The 23,619-nt window shown below is 42.2% G+C and overlaps 1 long non-coding RNA gene across 1 annotated transcript in view; it reads left to right on the forward strand.

Annotated features, from left to right (window-relative positions):
• Positions 1–6,703, forward strand: part of LOC125447706 (uncharacterized) — a 13,283-nt gene extending 6,580 nt beyond the window's left edge. Inside the window, exons 2-3 of the long non-coding RNA XR_007246590.1 lie at positions 2,408–2,484; positions 5,109–6,703. This is a non-coding gene — a long non-coding RNA (uncharacterized LOC125447706). The remainder of the gene's footprint in view (positions 1–2,407; positions 2,485–5,108) is intronic.
• Positions 6,704–23,619: the final 16,916 nt, after the last annotated feature.

The following is a 23,619-nucleotide window of genomic DNA, read 5'->3' on the forward strand; positions in this document are numbered from 1 at the left end:
CAAACTGAGACCAGTTGATTACTGCAATGTCTGCATCATAGCTTAGAGCCATAGAGATGTACAGCATGCAAATAGACCCTTCTACATTAATTTTGTCCCATTTGCCAGCATTTGGCCCATACCTCTCTAAATCCTTCTTATTCATATACCCCTTCAGATGCCTTTTAAATGTTGTAATTGTACCACTTCCTCAGGCAGCTCATTCTACACATGCATTATCCCCTGCGTGTAAAATGTTGCCCCTTAGGGGTACTTTTAAATCTTGTCCCTCTCACCTTAAATCTGTGCCCTCCAGTTTTGGCCTCGCCTTCCCTGGAGAAAAGACACTGGCTATTCACGCTAGCTATTGTCCTCATGATTTTATAAACTTCTATAAGCTCACCCCTCACACTATGATGCTACTGGGAAAATGGCCCGAGCCTATTCAGCCTCTCCCGAGAGCTCAAACCCTCCAATCCTGGCAATATCCTTGTAAATCTTTCCTGAACCCTTTGAAGTTTCACAACATCGTTCCCATAGCAGGGCAACCAGAATTAAACATAATATTCCAAAAGTGGCCTAACCAATGTTCTGTACAGCCACAACATGACATCCCATCTCTCTGTTCAATGCACTGACCAATAATGTAATGTCTTTTTACTGTTTCAAATGAACTAACCCAGGGAGTTGATCGATCCCAAATCAGTGAATGAGTATTAGACCATTACTAACTTGACATGGTAAAAACATTATGTTGATTAGACATATTCTACTTGAACAGCCAGCATGCAGATCAAATTGACAAACAGAACTCATGTTCAACAATCTTTAAGTTGTATTAAAGTGCATGAACAACCCCTGATGTTACGGCTCGTTACATCAGAAAGCGTGAAAAACAGAGCTTGCTAACATCCCAATCAAGTGGCCAATTTAGCTCACTTGAGAATGATAAGTGATCAAAGTGTGTGTCAGATAGATAGCAAGCAAGCAAAGGTCAAAAGCATACAGTCAGAATGCAAACAAAATTTCCCAGGTGAGGTTAAGACACAGCAGACTTCCTAACAGATTTTAAAATCTTGAAACCATGTGAACAGCCAATGAACCTCATGGGGTCTGAAGACCATGTTGAAGATCATGGGACAGCTCCTTTCCAAATGTATATCATTGTGCCACCACCTCTGCTGGGCCTGTCCCTCATTCTCTCATACCATCCCACCAACCTCCGGATACAACGCATCATTCTCTGACACTTCCGCCATCTACAATCTGACCCCCACCACCCAAGCTATTTTTCCATCCCCACCCTTGTCTGCCTTCCGGAGAGACCACTCTCTCCACGACTCCCTTATCCGCTCCACATTCCCCTCCAACCCCACCACACCCGGCACCTTCCCCTGCAACCGCAGGAAGTGCTACACTTGCCCCCACACCTCCTCCCTCACTCCTATCCCAGGCCCCAAGATGACCTTCCATATCAAGCAGATGTTCACCTTGGGGAAACCAAGCGGAGGCTTGGGGACGGCTTTGCAGAACACCTCCGCTCGGTTCGCAACAAACAACTGCACCTCCCAGTCGCGAACCATTTTAACTCCCCCTCCCATTCCTCAGACGACATGTCCATCATGGGCCTCCTGCAGTGCCACAATGATGCCACCCGAAGGTCGCAAGAACAGCAACTCATATTCTGCTTGGGAACCCTGCAGCCCAATGGTATCAATGTGGACTTCACAAGCTTCAAAATCTCCCCTTCCCCCACCGCATCCCAAAACCAGCCCAGTTCTTCCCCTCCCCCGACTGCATCCCAAAACCAGCCCAGCCTGTCTCCGCTTCCCTAACCCGTTCTTCCTCTCACCCATCCCTTCCTCTCACCTCAAGCCGCACCTCCATTTCCCACCTACCACCTCATCCCGCCTCCTTGACCTGTCCGTCTTCCCTGGACTGACCTATCCCCTCCCTACCTCCTCACCTATACTCTCCTCTCTACCTATCTTCTTTTCTCTCCATCTTCGGTCTGCCTCCCCCTCTATCCCTATTTATTCCAGTTCTCTCACCCCATCCCCCTCTCTGATGAAGGATCTAGGCCCGAAACGTCAGCTTTTGTGCTCCTGAGATGCTGCTTGGCCTGCTGTGTTCATCCAGCTCCACACTTTGTTATCTTGGATTCTCCAGCATCTGCAGTTCCCATTATCACCATTCCCACACTTGTTCCCTGGGAATGAATCTCAAAAGTTCCTGCGGACTTTATACCAAGGTAGAAATGATAAGTCAGAAATACTTACCTGGGAAGCTAATATCAGGCTCTATACCTGCTCATCACTTGTTTTACTGACACTACGGCAGAGTCAGAATTACACCCAGTGAGTTTACTTACAGGACGAGGTGAATGGATCTTCTGATTTTAACTAAAAGATTTTGTTGTCTGTTACAGTATCCTGTGAACTACCTTGCCATGTTTGAGAGATTGGCAAAAGGCAGGATGGATTAGTTACTGAGATCATCAGATTGGTAATAACCATTAACACTACATGTAACTCCAAAATTTGCTTTGTATGCAAGAAGAGATTGTTTTTCTCCTTTTTGTCTCTCTCTGTGTTGAAGCTGTATTGGTTCTTGCTGTGCCATAGTTCCCACACAAGTGACCTACTTTTCACATGAAGCTAGACTGTGGTGGAATCGTTATGACGAAGCACTTTTCCAATTTTAAATGCATGCGTTTAAAGAAGAAACATGCATTTTCCCTTTCCATTGTTAAAAATGTTCGAGGTTTTTGATAATGGCATTACCAGCTTCAAATTTGACTATTCCCTGCCTGTCATTCCTTTTCATTTTAAACAAGTTGCATTAACAGAGACGGTACAAGTACAGCATCATAACAATTTCTGGTAGCTTTTCTGCTTGTTAGGAATGAAACTTTCAATTTATGAAGTAGCTTTCTCTGATAACAGCAACAATTTAGAGTGATTTATCTTCAAAAGAAGTGATACAGAACAGCAATTTACTTCAGACACTTAACTTAGATTGCAGCTTGTAAATTACCCAGCTTATAAAATGATCCCATTTTTCAGCTAATAAATGCATGTTTAGGCCCCTAGCTCCATGAAGAGTTGGCCTCAATATTTCAGCTCAGAAATATGTGCATGTAGGGTTATGCTCACTTTATAAGTAAATGCATGGCAGAAGGCAAGTGATCAAGACCACGTTACAAAGAAGGTGCTGGCAAGTTTAAGACAGACAGAGCAGAAAGGGGTCTCCTGCAAAAAAGAACAAACCGAAGCTGGTTTCCAGTTAAAGTCATAACACGTGCTAACCTGCCAAAAATAAAACTATGCTGCTGTGACAGTATTCAGTGTTTCAATAAAAAACTGGTGTGAGAATGGAAGAATAAGGAAGCTGCCATCAAAACTGGAGAAGGTGAAATGTGATATGAGAACACTGGCCTGATCCTGAGAAGTATGAATCAGAATCAGCTTCCACATGCTGTCAGAATGGTCGCTCCTTTACCAAAAATGCAATATGTCTCTCTCAAATTAAGCAAACCAAATCAAACCCTGAGTCGAGCAAGGAATTCAGAGAGCAGCTGGTTGGTGTAGCTGCTTTAAAGAACAGAAATGTTTGATGTCACTGCAGAAGGCAAAGATCGCTTGTGGACTTTCAAAAGACCTGAAAGCTAAAATGGCCAGTTGCCAGTTAACATCATCAGAGACTGGTAACATGGATGGAACACCCAGTAACTGAATTGTGTCGTTGCAAGTTCACCAACAACTTTAGTGAAAGCCATGTGCGAACATGGGAAGCACAGACCTAGGAACCCCGTGCAGTCAGAAAGAAAATGAGAGGGAACGCTGCCTATGTGATCAATAAAATCTGTCTCCTATTTTCATATTCTGTAATACTTCTCATTCCATGAGGAAAACAGCACACAACAGGGCAGAAGGAGTCAGGACAGGTGGGGCACTGCCTATCATTCTGCTGCTTATAAGGAGAAGATTTTGACCCTGACCACCCTATGCAGGCCCAGTATTTATATCAGACGCAGCCCTTGACTTGCTGTGTAGGAAACCCCTGAGTGAAAGCTGTTGCTGGGTCTCACAATGTGCAACCTGTCTGTTGCCTTCCCACCTGCCCCAATCTGGCTGTAACAGGGGTGGGGGCATCAGTGGAGGTATCAGCTAGCTCATTCACCGCTGAGGTCAATTGATAGGCCCCAGGATTTACCCTGGGCAGCAAGAGGCCAATGTTAAGATGGTAACTCAGCAGCTTTTATCTGATGGGCTAGTGTTAAGCAGAGAGGTGCCCAATAGGACTAAGGCCCAAGATCCCAGCTCCTACTCTGTCTCTCAAAACTAGCGTCCCTCCCACCTCACTGGCAAAACACTGGATCCTGCACTCTGAACTCCACAACCTTCGGGCTCCACACAAACATACTGTGCAGTTGCTGGTCCAAGGCAGGATTCTTTCATGGATAGAGGTGGAAGTCTTATCCTGAGCCAGCTCATGGCCAGAGAGAGTTTAACTGCTACAGGCAAGCGAGGTTTCACGTAGGTGAATTCTTGAGCATCTTAGTGAGGGTGAGTGGGAAACATAGCCCCCTGTAAATCTGACCTTCTGTTTTATTGTGTGAGCTAAATTGTCTGTGCAAAGAAGGTGTAGGCATTCAAAAAGAAACACAGAAATGGTTCATCCTCAATGAAAGAAACAGTGACTTTAAAAAGGACCGGTAAAATAATTTGATTCATGCTTAAAATGATTAAACTTGTAAATAAAATATAATTCTCCATATTGAATTCTACTAATACTGCCAGACAATATTTTAATTTATCCTAGATTTCCATGTTTGTAGATCTATTTTACTTCTACATTCTCACTAAAGGAAATATTTTCATACAATACAAACACAAATGTCATTAAGGGAATCACCTGTCATAATTCATATATTTTGCAGAGAAACATAAACTAGTCTATCACTCGCACTCATTCCTGGAAAATTAATGCTCTTTTAATAGAGTTTGTGTAATGTGCCTTTAGCATGGATTGTTAATTCAATTATTGGCGAGGATAAAGAAAAGCTGTGATTAGCTAAAAACTGTTGTTAAAACCGTCAATGAACTCCTGCCTTGTTTCTCCCTCAGGACCTCCCATTGTTCTGCTTCAAAGCTGCTGCGATTGTGAATTCAAGAGAATCCCAGGGAGCCACAGAAAATAAACTCAAAAATGTCATTAAAAATAAATGGAAATGTGTGGGCTGTATCAATAGTCAACTGGCAGCAGAATACAATCTAATATATTTGTTTACCTTGGTTTCAGCACACCAGGATCTGTATGACTGTTCAGTCTCTCTTTGTGGGAAGCAAAAACATTCTCTTGCCTACTAACAACTATACTAAACACACCTTCGAGTTCATTATTGTCTCGTTATTAATCTATTATTTAATGATAATTCAATGTTCCTCACCAGAACCTTGCTCTCCCGCCACTCTCCCGCCTACCCCAGACACTAATGAAACGTCCCAAGGCTGGTCATTCATTTAAGCCAATTCTCCACCTGACTATCTTGGTGGCACAGCCATTCATTGCTGTGGAGACAATTCAATCAATCACTGAAGTTAAAGACCGAGTAACTCAGCTTCAGGCCAGCAGTATAATGGTGGTGAAATGCTGCATATTATGAATTAATTTCCTGAGTATGACCTCTTTGCAAAACCTTTCTTGACCTGGTGTCAGTCCAACCTAACCTGGTGTTAGCCCAACATTCAGTTTTGGAGGGACCAGAATTTCCCCCACTGAAACTTTGGGCAGATTGATGCCATTCTCTTCGGCCCCCTAACACAAGCTCTGCACTTTTGCTACTGATTCAAGCCCCTTCCAACCCACTGTATCAGTTTGAACCAAATTATTTGCAATTGAGAAGCACCTTGGGATGTTATACTACATTAGGAACACTATATAAATGCAGGTTATGTGGAACGTTTGCCAGAAAAGTCGTGGGTATCGGAAAACATTGCAGACTTGCTGCATTTCTAGACCTAGAACTGGTCTAACATTTTCTATCAAGCCTGAATTGTCAGTATATCCATGATGTATCACTTAAAGGTTGCCTCATACTATTCTCAGGCCTGAGGATCATCAAATCATTCATATACGCCATCTCTGAAGATGTGACTTCTTTTGATGTCCAAACATTCAGATGCTACAACAGGATATGTGCGTTCCCATAGTATAGAGGGGTAGGAACAATGTGGAACTGTTTGATGGGGACAGTGTAGAGGCAGATTTACTCTGCAGCTAGTTCCATGCTGACCCTGTCCTGGCTGTGTTTGATGGGAACAGTACTGAGGGAGCTTTACTTTCAGTTGAAAAGAGTAGAGGGCTAGGAAACCACTGCCTCATAACAATCCAACGTAGCCAATTCCTGTTAAATGACTTACCTTTTCACTGCAATAACACATTCTATTGTCAAAAATGTATTAAATGGAACAAAAAGTATCCATAGCACAATCACAGGCATGTTTCAAATACAATAAAAATAGTTCAGTGCAGATACTTTTTCTCTTTCACAGACATTCAAGGGATGTTTTAATGTTTTAGATATTCACAGCAGAACTGAGATTGTTAATGTTAGTGATCACTTCATCAGGGTTATTATTATCCTGTCGGCCTTGATCATGTGCTTCAAATTTCTTGGGCTACTAATGAGCAACTTAGGATTGGTTGTAACCATGATGCCCCCAACCATCCAAAATAATATGTGATTGTTGTACTATAAGAAGTAATTAATCTATTTATTCTGTGTCAATGAAGCAAAATAAAAAAAAATGATAAGACACTTGAGGGAGTTATCATTTACTGGTCCGCACCATGCAACACACTGCAGAACATCTTTAAGTCTGTCTCTAGCAATGCCCCTTGGAATATACGGACCAGCGCACCAGTGTTGATATGGTTACGGGTGTTTTTTCACTTGTGACCACCATTCACTCATCCGTTCAGTATTTCCAGTTTTCGACTCCTATGCTTTAGTTAGCCACTTTATCTAAGGAATATTAACTCTTGCTTCAGAGGATGAAAGAAAGATCAATGTAAGTTTTAAAAGTGCAAGTAGAAGTAGCAAGGGAGATTTGTCTCTGACTGTGTATTCGCGTGTGTGTGTGCATGAGTGTGCGTGCATGTCTGTATGCGTGTCTGTGCCTGTCTGCGTGTGTGTGTGCATGTGTCTGTGTGCGTGTGTGCCTGTGCATGTGTGTATGGGTGTGTGTATGTATGTGCATGTGTGTGTGTGTGTGTGTGTGTGTGTGTGTGTGTGTGTGTGTGTGTGTGCATTTGTGTTTGTGTATGCGTGTGTACATTGTGTGTGTGTGTGAGTGTATGTGGAATGAACGATTTGGTATTGTTTGTAGCTGTCAAAGATGTACTTGGATCTCTGCCAATGCTTTCACATTGAGTATAATGATATGGGGATGTCAGTTATTTCGGGAATACAGCCCATGGAATGACTATCAAGAACAAAGGTTAGACATGGACATAAGTGCACTGATCTCCGAGAGGGAAAAGAATGAAGATGGAAGAATAACAACTATTTTGTATGCTATTGATTGCAGATAAACATCTAACTTGGCTTTGGATTATTTTCAGTGATTTTATACATTTATTTTACACCTAAAGCAGGCATTGGGTCCCTTGTATATGTGTGATTTAGTGATTATTTTGTAATCTTTTCCTGAACTGCAGGCCTTCTCTCTTCAACTTTTCTAGCTGAACTTACAGCCTGGTTAGCCAGGTGGTCACCTACGAACAGGCACGTAATAAATCCATGTGGAAGCTGGAGGTACAGAGGTGCACACTATGGATGCAGCTTGGAATAACAAGATGTAGAGCTGGATGAACACAGCAGGCCAAGCAGCATCATAGGAGCAGGGGATCTGACATCGAAACGTCAGCCTTCCTGCTCCTCTGATGCTGCTGGGTCTGCTGTGTTCATCCAGCTCTATACCTTGTTATCTCAGATTCTCCAGCATCTGCAGTTCCAACTATCTCCAATGCAGCTTGAAATTCATTTTCTGAGATGGGATGGTTTTGCTGTGGAGGTTTGAAAGCTGTCAACAGTTCAATCACATTATTTCAATGAGGTTTCAGAAAAGCCATTAAATGTGTCCTAGGCATTCCCACTGAGATGTGAAATAGACGGCCTACGCAGCACTCAGTCTGAGCTTGCAAACAGGCCTAGTTGAACTTCTATCCCATAATCTTTAGACATGGGAGGGGGTAAAGCAAAAGACCACACAATAGATACAGCCTTTTAGCTTTGAAAGAACAAGGATTCTATAAATGTGGAATTAAATTTTGTTGTGTATATTTACAAGATCTGACCATCTTGTTATATTGCATTATCTCCTGCCCTCTCTAACAGGGAGATGTCAATATAGTTTGATCATTAGTGGCTGCCTGCAATTGAGCACGTATTGATCTTACTTGGTACAATACACAACAGGAAGATGGTGGTGAGGGTGGGATAGAATATTCTTTTCCATCTTATTTGAGTAATGAAGGACTGATGAACATTGTGATACACTTTTTGGAATTTCTAAAGTTAATTTTGAAAAGGTTTGAGCTATTTGTAAGATTGCTCTGAGTGAAGTATGCTTAGATGTAGCTCAGAGTATTAGCACAATATGTCATTGAAAAAATTGACACTGAAGGCATATTTGGAGGATAATCAGGGAATTGAACTCTAACTGGTGTTAACTACAAAGGTTTCATGTTTGGCTGCAAATAAATAAATTAGAAATTGAGGATAATGTAAAAGCTTTCTTCGCCATCATGTATGTAATCAATGTGGCCTGAGAAGGCACAAATTAATAAACATTTGAACTTAACGGCATGACAAATGAGATTACACTGAGAGTTACATTGTGTGAAAAGAAGCAACTGCCAAGTGAGAGTGTTGCAGATTACATTCTCAAATTAAAGGAACTGTCCTGTCAATATGGGCTATTGCAGGAACTTGGCACTTGACCTTAAAGAAATTAATGTCAGTTGTATAAACAGTAATAAACTTCAGGTCAAGCATTTGAACAAAGGCAACAAACTGAACATAGAACGAAGGTGCAAAAAGCTTTGGAAATGGCAGAAAGAGATATTTACAAATGCAAAACAATTCCTTTCCTGAACAGACAGGAGAGGGATTCCAACAAGATCCAACCCACAGTAGTCAAGTCCACAGGACCCGAGACAGGAGATCTGATGAGTTGTGATAAAAGTGAAATGACCTATTAATATTCAGCTTTCATCATTTGGCTTTAATATCTGAGACTTGCATGGACTTAAAGTGGTTTTAAAAAGGACACAACTGGCCCAAAATGGCTGCTTTGATCACCTCACAGGTTGAGGTGACATAACTAGAGAAAATGAAACTCATCGTAACTATTTTAATCAACAGTCTTTGAAACTCAATGAGTTATCAAGAAATTTGCATCTCTTGTTTACACAAGAACTGAATGTACGGAGAGGTGATTATCTAGCTTGATATGAAACAACAACCCAGGAATTTGAGAAGGAGTGGTCCAACAATAGCAGCATTTCAGCGTAAGAGAGAGAAAGCAACGTGGACTTTTCAAAATGTGTTCATATGGGCATCGCAGGCTAGGGAGACATTTGTTTCCATTCCTAATTGCCTTGGGAAAGGTGGCAGTATGCTGCCCTCTTGAATTGCTCCATTCATTGGGGTGTCGGCGTGTCTGCAGAGCTGTTTGGCAGGAAAGTCGACAATCCTGAATACAGTCCAGGGGATCCATGTGGCAATCTTTCAAGAGGATTCAAGGGACGGACATACAGGGGCAGCAAGGGAATTTCTGCCAAAAGTAATGGGCAAGCCAAGGCTGGTAAAAGAGGGGTGCGGGGGTGGGGTTCAGAGGCATTTGTACAAACAGGAATAGAACAATGACAGGTGAAATGCAGGTTTTAATGGGGTTATATGAAGTAGCATCAGAGGGCATGGTAGACTGCCAGGGTGGGGAGCTGGTGTTGGTGGGTTTATTGGCATTGACCACCGCCATGGCCTCCACAGGGAGAGAGTGGAAGATCAGAGTGGGCATCATTAAGGGGTAATTCTGGGGTTCAGGGGGTGGGAAGGACACTTGTAGGTGAAGTTGAATGTGGTGGATCTCCACATGGGAGATGGGTGGAAATGGACTGTTGGGTTTTTGCAAGATAATAGAGGATAATGGAGGTAATGGTGAGAAATGCTACTGGAAATTGACTGAGACACCTCCCAGACCAGGCAGAGTAAGTGATAGGTGAAAATGTGGGATCCATGTTTGCTGGACATTTTAGCAACAAATACATGAAGCAGCCATTTGCAAAGCCCAGCTGCTTTTAATTTGCAGCCATTTCATCTCCCTCTTGCCCTGCCTGTACAGTGAGGGTGTTTAGAGGGGGCAGACGCTTGTCAAAGGTAAATTGTACCCTGCCATCGGTGCTCGCAAATTGAACTTAAGCCCTTCAAAAACATTGATGTTAGCAGCGTTAATATTAGAAGAGGCTACTTCTGGCTGAAGAGGCACCATTGTTTCTGCAACCTCCAAGAATCCTGTGTGTGACTCACACACCATCACATCCTCAACTATCCTATCAGTGTAACGACAGTCTGTACTGAGTACAGTGAGATGTTCAGTGTTTGATCTGGGCCTGGGGCAGGAAAGGAGTTAGACCATTGCAGACAACTTCACCAACACAGACTGAAGGATGGCTGTCTGTTGGAGACATGTCCCTCATTATCCGGGTGCAGTGAATGCCACTGTATGGGGGCGTGTACTCAGCGCTTATCTACACAGTATGCCGGCGATTACTGCTCTAAGATCTGAGAAACTCTTTCTCTCCTTCTGTTGCCATTTTAGGTTTGTTCCACCAGGTGTGATGGGCCATGCTGCTGCTGGCATGTGGGTGTTGTGGCTGTCTTTCTGAGAAGGTGAAGCCAGGTCCAGGAGGACCACGGTCAATGCAAGCTCAGGAGGGGTAGTAGGGCCCTCTCTACCCTCCCCCATGGAGAATGAACAACACCTCAGCTTGGAAAGACTTCAAGATGCGTAGGGGGCACAGGAGAACCAGAGGTTGTCGGTCCTGACCCCATTTCCTGTGGATGAGCAGGGCGCAGTGCCAATGAAATCTTCGTAAGTGTCTTCATGGCACTATGACAGAACTTTGCTGCATACTGGAGTTGGACCTGAAGCCTGCAGGAATGGGAGGCCATCCTCTCCCTGTGGCTGTGAAGTTGCCTCTTGCTCTGAGCTTTGATGCTGCTGGCTCCTTCCAGGGAGCAATAGAAGATCTGTGAGTGATCACTCAGTCGCGCCCCACAAATGTACCAGGACAGTGACTGATGACATCTGAGCAGGGTCACACCCCTTCATTTCATTCCCCATAAGGAGCTCAGTGCTGCAGCCTGGGCAGTAGGTATTCAGGAACAGAACTGACCTCCCCCAGGTGCAGCGTGCCATTGACTGGACCCACGTGGCACTGAGAGGGCTGTATCACATTGCTGCAAAACTCATCAATAGGAAGGGGTCCCATTCAAAATGTGTTCAAGTGATCTGTGGTCACTGCTGCTATGGCTTCCTGGGAATGTGTGCCTGCTACCCTGACAGCTGCCACGATTCCTATTTTTAAAATTCATTTACAGGATGTGGGTGTCACTGGCCAAGACAGCATTTATTGCCCATCGCTAACTACCCAGAAGCAGTTAAAAAGCAGCCACATTGCTGGAGCATCCTGAAGCAGCACATCCTGGAGCACTGTCCTGCACCTGATGTGTTTGAGGGTCCAGGCTGGATTTTGGTGACAAAGGCCATCTAGTACAACCTTGGAGGATGGCACCATTTTGCAATCCCCTGGCTAAGACAAGCCACAGTCTTAATGCTGCCTGTACCTTGACCAAGGCTGTAGGGGAGCAGACAATAGAGCTGCTGAAGATGTGGTACTGCCACCTGGACTGTCTGAGGAGAACACCCTCCACTATAGTCCAGACAGAATGGGCTGCATCAACCTGCCATGTAGTGCTCTACACAGCTGGAGCTGGCAACAAGGAGATGTGGCAGATGCTGAGGAACTGGGCGAACAGGATCAGTCTCCCAAGGAGGACATGGAGGAGGAGGTAGCTTTTCTTGTCCATGAGAGATCTCAACTATGTCAGGCTCTATAAACCAGTAAGAATCTCATTGATGCCCATGCACAGTAGACGAGAGTTGGGTGCAGCAGACTATTGTGGACTGCAAAACGTTTGTTGACCAAAATCCGGTTTGCTTTGTGGGGTGGACTTCAGACAGTATTGGTTTTGTTTCTGTTCATTTTTGCTTTCTGTAAATAAAGCTCATATTTGGAATTGTCCAATTGTTTGCCTGTACATGATATTCCTGTAGTGAACAAAGATGAGCTGTAGGTATTCAGTGAGCACTGGGAACAGAGTAGCTTTGAGTTACAGAAGGTGTTCAGATGGAATGTAGCTATGGACAGGTAAACTGTTTGTCTTGCTGGGAAAACAGCAACAATGGGGAGAGATTGGGGTTGTAGGTGTGAGGGAGTGTCAACCGTGCTAGCTAGTGCTGTGGGCACTGTGGGCTTTGTAACTTCAGTGGCAATACAGTGCCTATGAGGCGCATTGCTGGATTTCTAATGCTTGTCCAGTTGCACTGCAGTCTTGCAAAGATGGTATGCTTGCCAGAGAGGTTGGTCTTTTTGCGGATGTTAGCTTGGTAGTTGAGTTGTTCTGGAGATGATGTGCCGTAAAATGGGCTAGGAAACAGGTGTGAGAGACACTATTTGGTGGGGTGGGTAATTAAAGTGCTGTGTTTAATAAGATGTGGCGAGAAAACTCACTCTGTGACAGAAATCCCTCCAAAAAAAATTCCGCAACTTCAGCTTAGCCAAATTCATGCAACATTCAGTCCCAGAAATAACACAGTATTGAGCTGGATGAACACAGCAGGCCAGGCAGCATCAGAGGAGCAGGAAAGCAGATGTTTCGGGTCTAGACCCTTCTTCAGAGAGAAAAAAAATCAGCCCCATGTTTCCCTGTGCACAATTTTCTTTTCTCTTAAAAATTCACCCCAGGCTCTATAAAAATGGTGAAAGTTACAATTTCGTGTTGAAGCACATTACTAGGTCAAAGTTCAGTTTGTTCAAGCCTGATGTCAATACCAAAGTATGAGAAAAGCAAGATAAAGAGATGAGTGATAATGCACCAAGTTTGAAGCTTGGAGATTTCAGTGTTAGTCAGAAGTGATTAATTTTCACTCAGGTTATAAGAGGAAGTACGTCACTGTAGTTATAAAGTGGCTGAGTGCATTCTTATAGCTAAGGAAGATTGGAGAGAAGCCCTCCATCAGTGTCATGTAGATCATTTGCTGGAAAGAGAAGTGTGACAAAAGGAGAACATGATAAACCTCCCTTCATCCAAATGCCTCCTGTAGTTTAAAGTTCAATCCATGAAAGATAAAATCACAACGAAACAAATTTTGCCTGTATTACAGAACCCACCAGCAGTGTACAGTGATTCAGGGACTCTGATTTTCACCAGAATGGATGATATTCTCTTGGGGTGCTTGTGGGGAATTTCCCAGGATCTTCAAATCTCACCCCAAACTCAGTATCTTTCATTTTCAGTACAGGAATAAAAAATATTTTTGACAATCTTTTTCTTCTTGAGAGTAGTCTGCAACATAGAAATTTAAGTAATAGATGAATATTTTTTCACCAATTCTCATACTTGTGGATTTTTAATTTGCTGGTGGGGTATGAAGATTACTGACTGAGCAGCATTTTATTATCCATCTATGCTGCAGAAAGTGGTGGGGAGCTGCCTTTTTGAGTCAGTTCAGCCCTTGGTCATCGGGATACTCATAGTGCTGTTAGGATGAAAATTTCAGTATTTTGAACCTGTGATGATGAAGGAACAGTGATATATTTCCTAAAGTCAAGATGGTAAGCAGCTTGGAGGGGAACTTGGAGTTGACTGTGTTCATTTGTATTTGCTGATGATAATGGCTGTGGGTTTGGAAGGTGCTGTGTACGGAACCTTGGTGAATAGTTGCAGGGCAGCTTGAACACGGTGCACATTGCTGCTACTGTGTGATGGTGTTAGAGGGAGTGAATGGGAAAGTGGATGTGAATGGGATACCATCAAACAAGTTGCTTTGTCCTGGATGGTATTGAACTTCTTGAGCATTGTGGCAGCTGCATTCATCTGGGATACTCTCCAAGTTGGTATACATGAAGATGGGCAGTGTGGTGAGTGAAAATAGGCACAAAGTTGATATAGGATTCTAAGGAGCCTCAGGCTGGGAATGAAGGCATTAGCTTGCATGAGTCAGCATGGGTAGGGCATTGGGCATGTGTCAAGTGAGGGGGTGTGAGGAGTGAGTGCCTGGTGGAATGTTTTACATATCATAGATTTTTGAAAGGTAAGGTATTGTTTGGTCGAGGTAAGGTGCACTTTAGAATTATGAAGACACCTTGTCTTTAAGAAACGTATTTACGTTCTGGAACTTGCAAGTTTGTCAAAGAATATTTCAAATAATGTGTAATTAAAAAAAGACTCTGCTAGGTATTTCAGAGTGTCTAGCTATATAAAATAATTATAGGATTTGTGCTACGTGACTGATTTTCCAAACTGTCATGTCTACAATGGAATACTTATTAAGGGGTAACTCTGTTGTTGAATGGAACTGTTTATTGCAATAAGATTTTTATGTACTTGAGTGACAAACAAGCATACTAAATGGAGGATGAGGCAACCACAGCTGACAAGGGATGTCAGGGACAGCATAAAAGTAAAAGAGAAAGCATATCATGTGGTAAAGGGCAGTGGGAATCCAGAAGATTTGGAAATGTACAAAGGTGAACAGAGGACAATAGAAAAAAAAACAGGGACAGAAAATTAAATATGAGGGTAAGCCAACCAGTAATATAAAAAAAAGGCTGCAAGAAGATATCTATATGGCAAAAGAGAGGCAAAAGTGGACATTGAGCCGCTGGAAAATAATGCTGGAGAAGTAGTAATGGGGAACAAAGAAATGGCTGGGGAACTGAATAATTACTTTGCATCAGTCTTCACTGGGAGACAACAGTAATATTCCAAAAATTCAAGAGAGTCGGGAGGGCAGAGGTGAGTATGGTGGCCATGACCAAGGAGAAGGTGCTAGAAAAACTGAAAGGTCTGAAAGTGGATCAATCACCTGGACCCGATGGGCTACACACCAGAGTTTTTAAGGAGATAGCTAAAGTGATAGTGGAGGTGTTAGTGGTGATCTTTCAGGAATGACTGGAGTCAGGGAGGATCCCAGAGGACTGGAAAATCACTAATGTTTACCCTATGTGTATGAAGGGAGTAAGGCAAAAGATTGAAAATTACAGGCCAATTAGTCTGACCTCGGTCATTGATAATATTTTGGAGTCCGTAGTGAAGGATAAGATTTTTGAATACTGGAAGCATATGGTAAAATAGGCAAAGTCAGCATGGTTTCATCAAGGGGAGATCACACCTGACAAATCTGTTTTAATTCTTTGAGGAAGTGATGAGCAGGTTAGACAAGGAGAGCCAATGGATGTTATCTGCCTGAACTTCCAGGAGGCCTTTGACAAGGTGCTGCACAGGAGGCAGCTGAGTAAGATAAGGGCCCATGGTGTTAGAGACAAGGTACTAGCATGGATACAAGTTTGGCTCTCTGGTGGAAAGCAGAGAGTGCGGTTAAATGAGTCCTTCTCAGGACGGAAGCTGGTGACCAGTGGTGTTCCACAAGCTCAGTGTTGGAACCACAACTTCGCACTTTGTACATTAATGATCTCGACGAAGGAATAAAGGGCATTCTGGCTAAGTTTGCAGATGATACAAAAGTAGGTGGAGGGGCAGGTAGCATTGAGGAGGAGAGGAGACTGCAGAATTATTTAGACAGTTTCAGAGAGCGGGCAGATGGAATACAACGTAGGAAAGTGTGAGGTCACGCACTTTGGTAAGAAGACTAGAGGCATGGACTATTTTCTAAATGGCAAGAAAATTCAGAAGTCTGAAGTGCAAAGGGACTTGGGAGTTCTCGTCCAGGATTCTCTTAAGGTAAACTTGCTGGTTGAGTCAGTGGTTAGAAAGGCAAATACAATGTTAGCATTTATCTCGAGAGGTGGATTGCCCATAGTGTCTGTGATGGGAAATCTAGGGATAGGGTAGGTGTCGGGTCTGGTTGGGATGCTCTTTGGAGGGTTGGTGTAGGTTTGGTGGGCCAAATGACCTGCTTCCACACTGTCGGGATTCTATGAACTATTTAAGGGCTACAATGTAAAAGCAGGATATAATTCTGAGGCTTTATAAAGCTCTAGTCAGAGCACGTTTTGAGCATTGTGAGCAATTTTAGAATCCATACCTCAGGAAAGATGTATTGACCCTGAAGTGGCTCGAGAGGAGGTTCACGAGAATGGTCCCAGGAATGACAGGCTTAACATATGAGGAACATTTGAGGAGTTTGGGTCCTCTCGAGATAAATGTTAACATTGTATTTGTCTTTTTGCAGTCTCCCCTCCTCCTCAATGCTACCTGTCCCTCCACCTATCTTCGTATCATCTGTAAACTTAGTCAGAATGCCCTTTATTCCTTCATTGAGATCATTCATGGAGTTTAGAAGGATGAGGGAGGGAATCTAATTGAAACTTACAAAATACTGTATGGCCTGGATAGAGTGGACATTGAGAAGATGTTTCCGATGGCAAGAGAGACTAGGGCCCGAGGGCACAGCCTTAGAGTAAAGGGAAGGCCATTTAGAACGGAGATAAGGAAAAACTTCTTCAACCAGAGAGTGGCGAATCTGTGGAATTCACTGCCACAGAAGGCTGTGGAGGCCAGGTCATTGAGTATATTTAAGACAGAGATCGATAGGTTCGTGATTGTCAAGGCAATCAAAGGTTACAGGAAGAAAGCGGTAGAAAAGGGTTGAAAAACTTATCAGCCATACAGAGCAGATCCGATGGGCCAACTGGCCTAATTTCTGCTCCTATGTCTTATGGTCTTATGGAAATAGTTGAAGTCATCCAGACAGGAGGAGAAAGAGTCCTAAAGTTGCGTAATACCTGAAACGTTGACTGTTCCTGTCCTCCCAATGCTGCCTGGTTTGCTGTGTTCTTCCAGCCTCCTGTTTGTCTACTTTAGATTCCAGCATCTGCAGTTTTTTGTATCTAAGGAAGTGGAAGAAGCCGGGTTGAATAACAGAAGGTAATTAGGAGGGTAAAATAACATCATTTCTCCGTTACTTTTTGTTAAATTATGATATTTCATTGTACACATACTGGTGTTAAGAAATAACAATTCTCTTTCATGTATAAATTACTCTAGAGGCATGGTTCATATATGTCTAGGTTGTGATTACAATAAAAACAATAAAAACCCGACCATTAAATTACAGATATTGTTCATATTGGTTTGAATAATGCTCTCAGAAAAGACGTTCCTGTACATTTGATGTTTGAACGTTTTTTTTTTGAATGGGGAGAGTGTAGTACATTGCAAAATCTGAGCATTCTGTTTTGTGGTCCTCTCCACTTCCTTCTTTGTTATGGAAACGTTAATAATGTTAGTTAAATAATGGCTGTCCGAAGTTGAGCATATATTCGTCATCTTCAGTGCAACAAAATAAGCAATAAAATGCACTGCTTTAACAGAGATACACAGGAGAACAGATGCAGTATTTTAGTCAACAGTAATGGAGGAGTGTTCTGTCAGCTTGGTTTGTATCTTCACACACATTCTTTCCTTTTTGGGGAATGGTGGAGAAACGTTGGAAGGATTAGCAGATTGATAATCAACAGTGCCATGGATATTCCTTTTATGACCAGCAGAGGAGGGGCACTACCTACAGAGCTGTAGGACCTCCTCCTGTGATTCAACTTGAAGGCCTGAATGGCCTCTTTCTATGCTCTTACCCCTCTAAGTCATTTATTTCTGTTTCTGATGATTTCTCTCTTCTGAAATGCCGCCCTGAAACTCCTCTTGTGGCAAATTATGTTTCCAAACGAGACAACAAGGTGTAGTTTTAGACTCTGAATGAGAGCTATTTCAGTTTTTTAATGACCTCTCCAAATCTCATTTATACACAAATGAATTTCTAAAATTTCTGTAATTGACTTTTGTTAAATTGGAATTAGAAAATTAATTGAGAAATGGTGCTTGGATCTCGAAGGATTTTAATATGTTCATCCAACAGTATTTTATTGTTTATCTGATGTTTAACCTTATAGACTGAAGGCAAGGCTGAGGCCTGATGCCTGAGTTAGGGCTTTGGTAGTCTGAGATAATAGGAGTGAGCCTAACTTGGCGACGGAGTTTCTCCAACATCTACAGTGATACGAGAGCAGGGGAGATCAAGCCAGCGCAGGGAAAACATACTAAAGTGAAACAGATTGAGCCCCTTGTAGGAAGTGCGGTCCCAGCATGGTTAAGCACGCAAAAAGTTTTTGATACAAAGAATGACTGTAATGTTTAACTTTTAACTTTGTTTTTTATTTGTTTCTAGTTGTTCTTTCGTTTTTGTATCTGGGTTCCTGTATCTAAGATGGCAACATGTATGGTGACATTGAAAAATTTTCACTATACTCCTGTACTTGAGTACATAACAATAAAGTCTAAATCAAAAGATTCAAAAGACATTTGCGGCATTTATGAATGGAGAAGTGAGGAACAATTTTTACAAAACCTGTACTTTCCAGTATAGCACCTCATGATTGTTTAAAACCAGGTGTTTGAAACTAACCGCTCAAGAATCTGTGTGAAGTTTTAAAAGAGGTGAACCTTTAAGGTTGGGAGGAGACATGATCACCCCTGACCTCCCAGGTTACTAAGGCCTTGGTAACCAAATGTGGGCCTTCTGGTCCCATCATTATTGAGGCACCCATTGACCCTGTACTTAAAGCAACGTGCAACACAAATTCATTTTGATCTGAGCAATGAGGGGTAAAAAAAAATCCAACTCACAGAAAATACTGCAATTTGTCCTGTTGCAGCAAATTCTGGTCAACAAATCTTGAATGGAGCCTAAAACATTTCTGAATGTTGGCCTACAAATATATAAACAGTCAGGATAAGAATACAGGCCTCTAAAATGTTTGCCGATTCATACAAATTCAAATTCACAGTTAGTCAGCCATTTTTCACACTCCACAGTCAGCTGTACACACATTCACTCGTAATGCAGTCTCCACTATCATTCTCAGTTCAACTTCCTTAATAACTACACAGAAATAGGATCTATCAATCTTCTCTGAAAAATATTAAGATAAGTATAAACATCAAAAATGTACAAGAGTTAGGCATTTCTCGCTTAATTTAAAATGTGGACAATTGGCTGTGTACCCAGTCTGTTTTATTGAAGCTATTTTCAAAAAAGTAAATTAATTTAGATTTTAATGTCTGTAGGCAAAGAAGGAAATAACAGATCTTGTGATTTTAAGTCAAGCAAAGAGAAAACACCTTCCCCTTCAGTGCTTACAGCATCTCAAGACACATGCTAGCAATGATTCATGGGAAGTGAGATGCTGAAAATCAGACAAGTGAGCAAACAACCAAATTTGACTGTTTGCCACAGGGGCAATGAAGACAAAGATGAATCCTGACAGGCACACACACGACAAGAACTTGGGCAGAGCAGGAAATGGCAATTCATAAATTGCGATGGCACATTCCCTCTAAGGGCTTTGGTGCATAAAAGTGCCTAAAACAAGTGGGTCCAGAACTCATGTGCCCAGGAGAGGTTGGGTATTCACTGACCCAAAGCAATTGAGCTGATCGTGTACAAGTACCACAGGTAAATCTTCTATCTGATTAAATTCAGCAGTGATTCTGATAACAGCAGTTTGATTGTCATTAAAAAAAGGTGCTAGTTCTTTCCATTTACATGAGATGCTGGTATATCTCCTCTGTTTCCGTCCTCCTTTCTAACCCCCCCCATCCAACCAACTCCCATCAGCCCTCTCCGCAAACAATTGTGTGGTTGGACGAGCAAAACGACAAACGTTACTTGTGACATAATGGGCACGGAGGAGGTTAAATAATATATTTGCAAAATGGAACATTTTAAGGTGGTGATATCTCCTTATGACAGTGTAGTTGCCAATGCATTTCTCAATGAGCTAATTCTTGAATTTATGTGAGCTTTAGTTTGATTTTTAGGAGCTTTTACATCACTGTATCACCAGAAGAAAATTAACAGGAAATGCGCACATTATCTGTGTTGATTTAGGTATCCATAAAACTATAGATATTGGACTACCTTTATGTTAATAAAAACACTTTAATCCCCCACATCATTACAATAGCATATTCATTTGGCATCTTTAACGTAATAACATGTTCCAAAGTGCTTCACAGGATCATTTTAAGACAAAGAAAAGAGGAAATATGTAAATAATGATTTAAACACTTTGCAGATGAAAACAATTTACTGTCTTCCAAGTAAGGACTGCACCCAAATTTGATTGTGTTGCAACACTTCTGTTTTAAAATTCTCATCTTTGTTGCCTCCATGTCTTCACCACTCACAATCTCTTATAATCTCTCCCAAACCAGCAACCCTCTTACAAATCCCCTCTCGCCTATTTATGGCCTCCTTGGTATCCCCCAATTTTAAATGCTCCATGATTGGTGGCTGTGCCAAGTTTCTTGAATTCATTTTCTAAACCTTTGCATCACTCTTTCCTTCTTCACAACAGTTCTCAAAAAATTGCGAATTCCCTTCCACTTATTAATAGCCACCATGTTCATAGTATAGTGCAGCAGGCTATAAATTACTCCTATGCAACAGTTATTCTCTGTTTCTCCGTGAACGGGATTGTCTGCTAATTAACCACACACCTTGATAAGATTTCTGCAGCATTCCTAGCCTGTGACCTGCTCTTGGAGCCAATGCATTTCTGTGGCTAGTCCTGGTCAATAGAGTCCTCCAGGATGTTGATAGTGGTGAATTCAACAATGGTTATGCCGCTGATGGTTTGATTCTCTCTTGTAGAAGATGGTCATTAGTTGACATTTGTGGCATGAATGTTATTTGCCACTTGTCAACCAAAATGGATGTTTTTCAGGTCTTGCTACATTTGGATAGGGACCGCTTTGTTGTACAAGGAGTTGTGAATGGTGCTGAACATTATGCAATCATTGGCAAACATCCCAACTCCTCACCTTATGGTCAAATGTCAAATGGGACCGTGATGTCAAGGGCAGTCACTGTCACCCCACCTCTGGAATTCAGTTCTGTAGTCTGTGTCAGGACTAAGGCTGTGATGAGGTCAGGAACTGAGTGGCCCTAGCAGAACCCAAACTGAGCATCTTCCTCTATTAAAGATATAAAGATACGATTGGAAATTGTTGCACTCCCTTATTAATCAACTTGTTGTTGGTGTGGGTGAATCTTTCTTTTTGAACTTTTGCTCATGATCACTTCCTGGAGGGCTGCCTGGATAGCCTCCTCAGGGAGATTCAGCACCTGGAGCCACTAGATAAACAGCAGAAATGAAAGACCCTCCATTCACATAGCCTGCCCAAACTCTCTCTCAGTTAGCCTTTCTACAAAGGGGCATGAGGTGGCCTGCACCATGGATGCCTTATCTCTGCCAGCTCACCTACCACACCTGAGGTGAAAGCTATCAACTACTTTAGGCAGGAAATTCAGTAAAAATATACAGCACAAGGGATCAAGCCATTGATTCATAGAATCATTAGAGCACAGAAGACCATTTGACCAGTAAGGAGCAATTGATTTATACAAATTCCCTGCCTCTTTCTACATCCCAATGCATTCCTCCCCTTCAGTATACCTGGAAGCTACTTTCTCCTTCTTCCATCTCATTCAACAACACATTCTGAATTGCAGGATGCCACTGCAAATGGACTGGTTAAATGCCTGAGAGTAGATGTAAACTGCTCTGTTCTTAATGGGGAAAATACAATGTTAAACTGAAAGCCCAGAATGCAAAACCCAATTTAGATTAAATATCAAAAGGTCTTCTGGTTAGTGGAGTTTTGAAAATAATTTTGAAAGCATAAGGCTCAGGACTATTCTGATCACCTATAAATGCGAGTAATTTCAGCATACTGCTGAGTTATACTGATCAGGAGGATCCCAGGTTTGACTTCCAGTCTTTGCTGAGTCATCTGACCTCTGGAGATGCTACATTTAATCTCAGTGACTTTGGGCGAGTGAAAGTTGAGCTAGATTCTCTGCCCTGATCCCTGCCTGCGGACTCCTGCATGCCAGGAGAGGTCAGGCTCAAAAAGGGCTGGCTGCAATCCATTTCAAAGTCGCTGAGCCTGCCAACATTCAATATTTAGTCTCACAAAAAGAGAGCGACCAACAGCAAATAAGATGACGTATCACAATCTGTTTTATTGGCGTTGTTTCAGGGACCAGCATTGTCCGGGAATCTAGGAGAATTCTTTCTTTGATTAACATGATGCATTACCAGAACAAGTCACATTTGCTGGCCTTAGAGTTTCATTCTAAAAACTAAGCCCTTATCAAAGGCTTATAGTTACTGGACTGTGATTAAAATTAGTGCTTGACATTCTGCAAATTTCAGTAAAATAAATTAAGATTGAAAGAAATACCTAGCCCTCTTCTTTCTTACTCCTGGGCATACTTGTCTATGGATTTTTGGCTGTTGATTAGTTCAGATTGTTGATTGATTATGTTGATTAGTTTCCAGGTGATGATGACTGTTCACCTTGTGGAGGGACTTACGTTTTAAAACAGCTTTTAGACAATGCATGCTTTATTTTGTGCACGTTTGTTGCAATGGCAACTGTTTCCTGATACTGGAACAAGGCTAACGGAAAGTGATGAAGCTGAATTGCGTATGTAGGTCCATTGGCTTGTTGTCAGTCAGTGTAAATGCTTGAAGGAAACGTTGGATTTGAAGAAAATGACCACCTATCTTGAGACACCCAGCACACATTCTAGAAAATTGGTTTGTAATTTAGCAACAAGATTGGATTCTTTTCTTGGACAACCCATTGAGTTTGCAGATAAAGATAACATAGGAACAGGAGCAGGCCATTCAATGCAAAAATGGCTGATTGAGCACTTCAATGCCTTTTACCTATCCTATCCCCATAGCCCTGTGTGCTACTGGTCACTAGAAACCTAGTGATCTCTATCTTAAGCGTACTCAAAAGCTGACCTTGCGCGACTTTCTGGGGTAGAAAATTCTAAAGGTTCTCCACCCTCCGAACTTAAACAAATCCTCCCGATCTCAGATTTAAATTGCATATCCATTATCTTTAAATTGTGTCTCCCCGCCCGCCCCCAAATCTAGACACCCCAACCACCTTACTTCCATCTGCCTTATTGATCCTTTATGTATTTTGTAATTTCAATGAAATCAGCTTTCGTTCTTTGAAATTCTAGAGAACACAGGTCTAGTTTGTTCAATCTTTCTTCAAAAGAATGCCCTGCCTTCCTAGGAACAAGCCTGGTGAAGGCATTCCCTCGATACAAAGAGAGTCATAGGGTTGTACAGCGTGGAAAGACACCCTTTGATCTAATTCATCATGCCAACTAGGTATCCTAAATTAATCTAGTCCAATTTGCCAGCATTTGGCCCATATCCCTCTAAACTCTTCCTATT

The sequence above is a fragment of the Stegostoma tigrinum genome, chromosome 2 (genome assembly GCF_030684315.1).
Source record: "Stegostoma tigrinum isolate sSteTig4 chromosome 2, sSteTig4.hap1, whole genome shotgun sequence".
Classification (NCBI taxonomy): domain Eukaryota; kingdom Metazoa; phylum Chordata; class Chondrichthyes; order Orectolobiformes; family Stegostomatidae; genus Stegostoma; species Stegostoma tigrinum.